The sequence below is a fragment of the Nanorana parkeri genome, unplaced genomic scaffold, assembly GCF_000935625.1.
Source record: "Nanorana parkeri isolate BGI_ZX_2015 unplaced genomic scaffold, ASM93562v1 scaffold862, whole genome shotgun sequence".
In the NCBI taxonomy this organism is placed as follows: domain Eukaryota; kingdom Metazoa; phylum Chordata; class Amphibia; order Anura; family Dicroglossidae; genus Nanorana; species Nanorana parkeri.
Window position 1 is genome coordinate 231,963 of NW_017307130.1, and position 7,041 is coordinate 239,003.

Below are 7,041 nucleotides of genomic sequence, written 5' to 3' on the forward strand. Positions count from 1 at the left end.
TACCGAAACGGTAGCACTGTGAAAGATGATTATAGGCGAGTGGTGGAGCTCTTTTTTTTTATATAATGGTATCAATATGTGGATACACATTAACCATTGGATTTGTGATAACCCAATTTAGTGCCACAATCAAATATTTCCAGTATATCGGGGTCTATCTATATAAATTAACATAGCAGGTAATTGAGAGAAAATGCATGTACATTTGTTATGTATGAAATAACCAGCATTCACTCAGTAAATTTAGGGATTGTTTGCACATTGTATAGAGCTGTGGTTGTTATAGTTGTGCGAATAGAGCAACATTGAATGTTTTTTAAAATGTAATTTGTTCTCTTTTGGTCAATTGTTCTTAGGCTATTTACAGATACAGGAAAAGATACAGGATCTGAATACAAGGTACAAAGAAAATACAAGATACTGAGATTGCATACATGTAGAGAGAGCTGTGGGCTTGCGATGCTTAAACACAGTGCCACTAACTGATCCCAAAGTTGGAGGGTGTACGGTCAGATTAATTTGCCCGCAGCTGATAAAGAAGTCTGGGAAAAGGACATACGTCCTGACAAAGCCCCAAAGTGGGAGGGGTGAAACGTGTTTCGACGTTTCCTACCTGGGCGGCCTGCCTCCTGAACTCAATGAGGAAAGAGAATTGTTTGCTTTGTGGATGGAGGAGAATCTACAATTTGTTTAGTGGAACAAGTGCTTGGAAGGGTGACTCATGCATAGCATTGCTAGAACTGTCCCTGATTAGAAGAGATCGATCAACACTCACCAACAGTCATCAGCCAGACATCAATGAGTGGATCAGAGGACTGTGAGTACAAACACAACTAACAGTGATCTAGATCTAACTGTGCCAAATGCGGCAATTGATGTTTGAACTCTTTTGGTGATTCAGCATGGCTGCAGTGAACTGCGATTACGGCAACTGTGTATATGGCTGAGTTAAGTCAATAATCGGCACAGCACATGTGATTAGCATGATCGATGTATCACAATACAGTTGGTTAACCACTTCAATACCAGGTGTTTAGACCCCCTTCCTGGCCAGGCCATTTTTCAGTATTCAGCGCTGCGGTACTTTGACTGACGTTTATTCCGTCATGCAACGCTGTACTGAAATTAATATGATACCATTTTTTGGGGACAGAGAGAACTTTCTTATGGTGGCATGTAATCACCACTGGGGGTTGTATTTTTTACTATAATTAGGAAAAAGTACTGAAAATGTTGAAACAAAAAAGTTTTTTTTACATTATGTTAGGAAACATTTATTATTACCCAGTTTTCTGGTAAAATATAAAAGTCGGGGTCACGTCGGGTAAATAGACACCAAACATGTTGAGCTTTAAAATTGCGCGCACCTGCGACATCGCAGAAAACTACCATACCCAAAATTGGCCATAGGCGACACTTTAAAAGCTTTTACCGCTCATCAGTTTAGTGTTATCAATGATTGATGGCCCTAGAATTATTGCTCTCACTTCGACGTTCGCTGCGATATGTAACATGTGCGGCGTAATGGGTGCAATCGTCTTTTTTGCACTTATGCGCCCCCGACGCATGTTTGCATGCGTGTATGTATGGGTGGGGAGTTTAAAAACATTTTTTATTATTCTTTTTTATGTGTAACTTAAAAAATTTTGGTGGGACTTTCATTTTTTTTCTTTTTTTTCCCCCCACTAAACTTTATTGCTATTTATTGATAGCAAAATATGTGACAGATCCTCTTTATGGAGACATCAGGGGTCTCCAAGACCCCTAATGTCACCTAGGACCCCCCAAAAGAAGCTGATGAAGCACAGATCTGCTCCATCAGCTTCTTTCCAGCTTCTGAAGCTGGCGAGTGACACAAGAATGCGGAAGTGATGTAATATACAACACTTCCGCATTCTTTCAGAGGAGAGGGGACCGGAGGGAGCTCGTGTAACGATCTCCCTCTGATCGTTGCAACACCGATCGTTGCAACATACAAGAGATCCACCGGCTCTACAGCCGGTGGATTGCTTGTATGTTAACAGGCATCGCTGCCTGTTTTTAAATATCGGCCATTTCCCGCTCGCGTGTCTGAGTGGACGTCTAAAGACGCCCGCTCAGATCTAGAGAGCTCCCGGCCGGCCCGGAGGCAGCTAAAGACTGAGAAGTATGTGCTAAGTGGAAGAAACAATATACTTCTATGTTTGACTGTTCAATAATATGGCGGAACAGCCATGACAAAGAAACTATACAGAGAATCTTCACCTTCTCCCAAGGAACTATCCAAGCATTTTAAGAAACGTTGTAAATATCCATGCAAGCAATTTTCAACAAACATTGGTTAATGATACAAGGAATGAGGGCCGCCCAGGTTTATGTTTGTGTGTGGTGTGTTTTTGTCATTTTAATAGGGGTTGTTCAGGTAATGGTGTTACTTTTTTTAAATGTTTGTACTAGTAAAACAAGAGATTTTGTGATGCATTGCAAACTCTCGGCTGATTTGGTAACTTCTTCAACTGCCCTGTCTTTGCCACAAGGCAGTTATTTTCTTGAAAGTGCTTGGGCATGAGGTTAGGCTTGTTAACCTGCAGATCACAAAGACGTTTGGGAAAAGTGTATTGGGAGCAAGCAACCACCAGGGTGATCTGGGAGGCTGTGACAAACATCGGAGGGCATCCCAGGCTCCTAGAAGAATGTTCTTGGGCTATTGTTTTAGACTATTTTCCCTCGTGGTCAAATGTTCTGTGACTATTTTCTCTTAGGATCAAATGTTGTTAGGGTATTGGGGAATGTTACATTCACCCTGTGAAAGACAGCTTAAATATCAGAAAATATAATTTTGCACATAATAAAAACATTTTCATAAGTATTATTTGTGAATCATGCGCAAATGCTGATATATTTGTACCTCAATGTATTTTTGTAAAGCGACCCCTTAATGATTATAAGCTTAGGACATATCTCTGATGCCACTATCATTTGAAGTTCATATTGTTTATACAACAGGGTGTTATGTTATCTGTGATCAGGATTTCTGTTGTGCATTTATTTATTTATTATTTTATTGGCAAATTAAAGAATTACCACATGCTTTTTGTTCTTATTAGTTCTTACTGTTAGAGACATCTAGATATTGAAGGTGTCCCTTGGTTAAATGTGCTTTGTGATTAGAGGTCCTAAACCCATTTTTCAGTATTATATATGCAATTGGGTCAATGTTGGCTGAGTTGCATGGTGTTTCTCTTTATTTGCACAATCCATATATGTTTATTACTGAATGCAAAATGATTGATATTTTATTTCAAGTTGAAACAAAGTACCTGCTACATACATAATCTATCCAGCATTGCTGAAATGTAAGAGATGAGAAAGGGATACGTTGTCAGAGGAAGATAGATAATATATAGTGCAGGAGACACAGTCTGTAATTTAACATGTGGTGGATACAAGAAACAGTGAGAGTAATTAATAAAATAGTGAGGAGGGTAAAGGCATCAGGGAATTCAGCAAAGTGTAACAGAAGTTGTTTCTCATCAGTAGCTCCTGATAGATGGTGCACTGTGGTGGTTTTGTTGTTCTCTTGCTGCTTTACTTAGTAACTGCTGTTAGCTTTGAATAGTTCTGCAGTTCTAAAGCATTTTACGTACACAAACCAAACTGTGTACATACAGTAGGTTTGAACTCTTCTGAGTCTCTCAGAGTTTCCATTGCAGAATGAAGAAGAAAATGTTAGGTTCTTCCAATACATCATATAGATCTTATCCATGTGAAACCATCTGTCCTTAACATTTACTATATGATGATATTGATCTAACAGTCTTAGCTTTCCACATCCATTTTTACGCTCATGCATGCACCTTTCCAAATCTGGGGACAGGCAGCTCAGAAAGAGTTGGATACATTTCTAGTTTATTAAATCTTGAACTACAGTGGAAAACTGGGCAGTGATTATACAAACATTTTAAATAAAATATTGAAATGTGAGTGTTTACACAGAGCAACCAATCATATTGCTAGACCCCAATAGTAAACATAATGGCCCATCTGAAATTCCTGTGCTACAGACTCCTCCTCCATCACTTATCACGTCTCTTCCACTACCCAAGAGGTTCTGACTTCTTTATGATCTGCAGTACATGATGTGGTCCAGAAATAGGGATTGCAGAAGTCACAATGGCATGCTTTTCCTGGTTCTACCCTCCCTCTACTCCAACACTTAATTGTAATCATCACTGCAAAGATTTTAAAGCAATCCCCCATTAAAATAGAAAATAACAGAACCAGCTTTTGTGAAATGTTCATCTTCAAACCAGAGATTTCTGTTGGCCAGCATCATTCAATCCACTTCCTCAGAGTCCATTGTCCTGGACATGCCCCAGCCTTTGACTGCACAGTGAAAAGAGAAGCAGAACAGTCATGAACTCATCTCACTTTCACTCTGCGGTTCATACTTCTTGACAGCACATTAAAGAAGAACATTCGGGCAGAAATAATCTTAATCCTTGCAGTGGGAATACCCCCCCACAAGGGTTAAGTGATCGTTTTCATCTAGGATGTAAAATTAAAAATAAATACTCACTTGAACCGTAGACCTGCCTGGCAGCTAGACCGGTCGCTGCTTCCTTTTATTCCAGCCTTCACTCTAAGAACCTGTGAGGCATCACGTCTAATACAGTGTACTGGACATGAGGACGTCGAGGGGCATTCCATTGTCGGAAAGAGGCTGTGGAGACCAGTCTAGGAGCCAGGTGTAATCACGGTTAATATTTTTTTATATATAAAAATATAATTTTAATATAAAATATATATTTTTTATTTTACACCCAAGACGAAAATGAGCACTTAACCCTTCCAATGCGTAGGTAGCCCCACTGCAAGGAGTAAGATTATTTCTGCCCAGCGTTCTTCTTTAACTGATTTGCTGTTTGTTCTGCTTCTTCCTCTCACACTCCAACTCTGCTGTACCGATATATCTGTAAAAAATAAGACCGAGGCAACTGGACTTGCTGTATTTCATTTTTTTTTTCAGCAAGTCCAGTTGCCTTGACTTATTTTTTACAGATATACCATGAACTGGATGAATGAGAACCTTCACAGACATCTGCTGTACAGAGACAGCAAGAAGCTGATATCAGGTCAAATTCGGGTACTTACACTGCTTGCATTTAAAAAATAAATTTAATGATGCATTGATGATTACAGAGCTGCAATAACTGCACAAAAAACTATGCGCAGAGGGCACATGGTGAGTGTCACTGTACTCTACCCCAGCCAAGAGCAATTTCCCTGAAAAGATCTTCTCTGGCAGATCTGACCAACACACCCTATATTACAATGGGTAGCAAAGGTGGAGTAGTAATGTTGACATCTGCACCAATGCAGTTTTTTTATGCAGTGACTTTGTAAGCCTTCTTAAAACAGTGAAAGAAACTAAAAAATGTATGTACATCATAGGGGTGAATTATGATCTCCTAAAAGAAAAACATATGTAAATGAACACATTTTGGTTAAGCAAATGTTTCTAATTACAGGACAGCTTTTAACACATTACCACATTTATTTGTGTCTTCCTGCCATACTACTGTATTGACCTTGGACAATTTCCACACAGGCTGGAAATGGGTTGTCCTTTATAGTGCAGTAGATTGTTGTTAGCAGTTTATGTGCTGCGGATTATATCCTGGGGCAAGATGTACAGATTCATATAAAGTCTTTACGTTTGTTCAAAATGTTGCTTTGCTGAAAGATTCCTCTTCCACTATCCCCGCAGGGCTGGAATATAGTTGTTTTGATTTCCACATCTCTTCAGTGGTCTGGTGACCTCCCAGCTCAATATAATTGGCATGGCATGTTCCCTGGATTTGTTAAGCCTCCACACTTCTGTTTAATACTTTCAGTGAATATCCAGATTAAAGTTTTATGTATAGCTTGATAGAACATCGTTTGTTAAATGAGCGGGCATTAGGCCACCCAACAAAAGCTATCTGACATCAATCATCGCACTTCACAGCCTTGACTCCAGATGGGCTCTGGACTTTATTCGGGATACAGACCAAATTGCCTGGCAGGATGACACAGATGAAAATGATATATCCATAGCTGAGTTGTCAATAGGCAAAGGCCTTCTGCTACAAGTGCTGTATCTTTTCATCCATCACAAGCTCAGATCTCCAAACTAATTATGGAGTCAGCCAAGTTTGCAATTTTATGCTATTTGTTTTATATTTTTTTCTTTGCAGACAACATAAGCCCTTCTATTTATATTAGGCATACTGCATATTTTCTAACTGGCAACTCCCCTAGGCACGTTAGTAATACGGCATTCATATTTGGAAGTAAAGAAGAAATTGAAATCGACGTTATTCATTCTCAAGTGCTGTAAATAAAATAAATAAATAAAAATATAAAGCATGTACCCTTTGTCTGTTATGCCTGTCAGTGTGGAGGAAACAGCTCTAATGTAGATGAGTTAGTGAAGTGTCAGAGCCATTGTCTCCTCTTTTAATCTCCCACGGGTTCCTATTATACAATATCACAATATCACATTTGATCAGATTTGGACAGCTCGATAGCATATGAACTGAAGTGCTTTAAATCACAAGAGCTTCGTTTTAGTATAGCCCTGATTAAACACTTTCTTAATAGGTAAGCAAATGTTGTGAGCTATAAAAAGAGTGTTTAATGGATATTGCACGCAGTAAATGGTTTGGATTGGTTGGCAGTCATATCTGGTAGCAGATAAGTTCACATTTAAGCTCAGTTGCAAATCTAATTTAAATTCAATATAGTTAATTACATTTCAGGTGTCATAAAGCATTTGGCTTGTGTCTATTAAGCTACAGTTTGCACAGAATGTTAACTTTATAAATGACCACAAACTAAGCTGAACGTGTTTGCCATAGGACTTTTGATATGCCTAGTCATGCTGATATTGTTTCCATATTTTATACCTGTATATATTTACAATTTTCAAATGAAAAAAGTAGCCTATCCTAATGGTGCCAAATACAAGATGATCCAGTGCTCAGGGTGAAAATGCTAAACTGCACCCCCCCCCCCCCA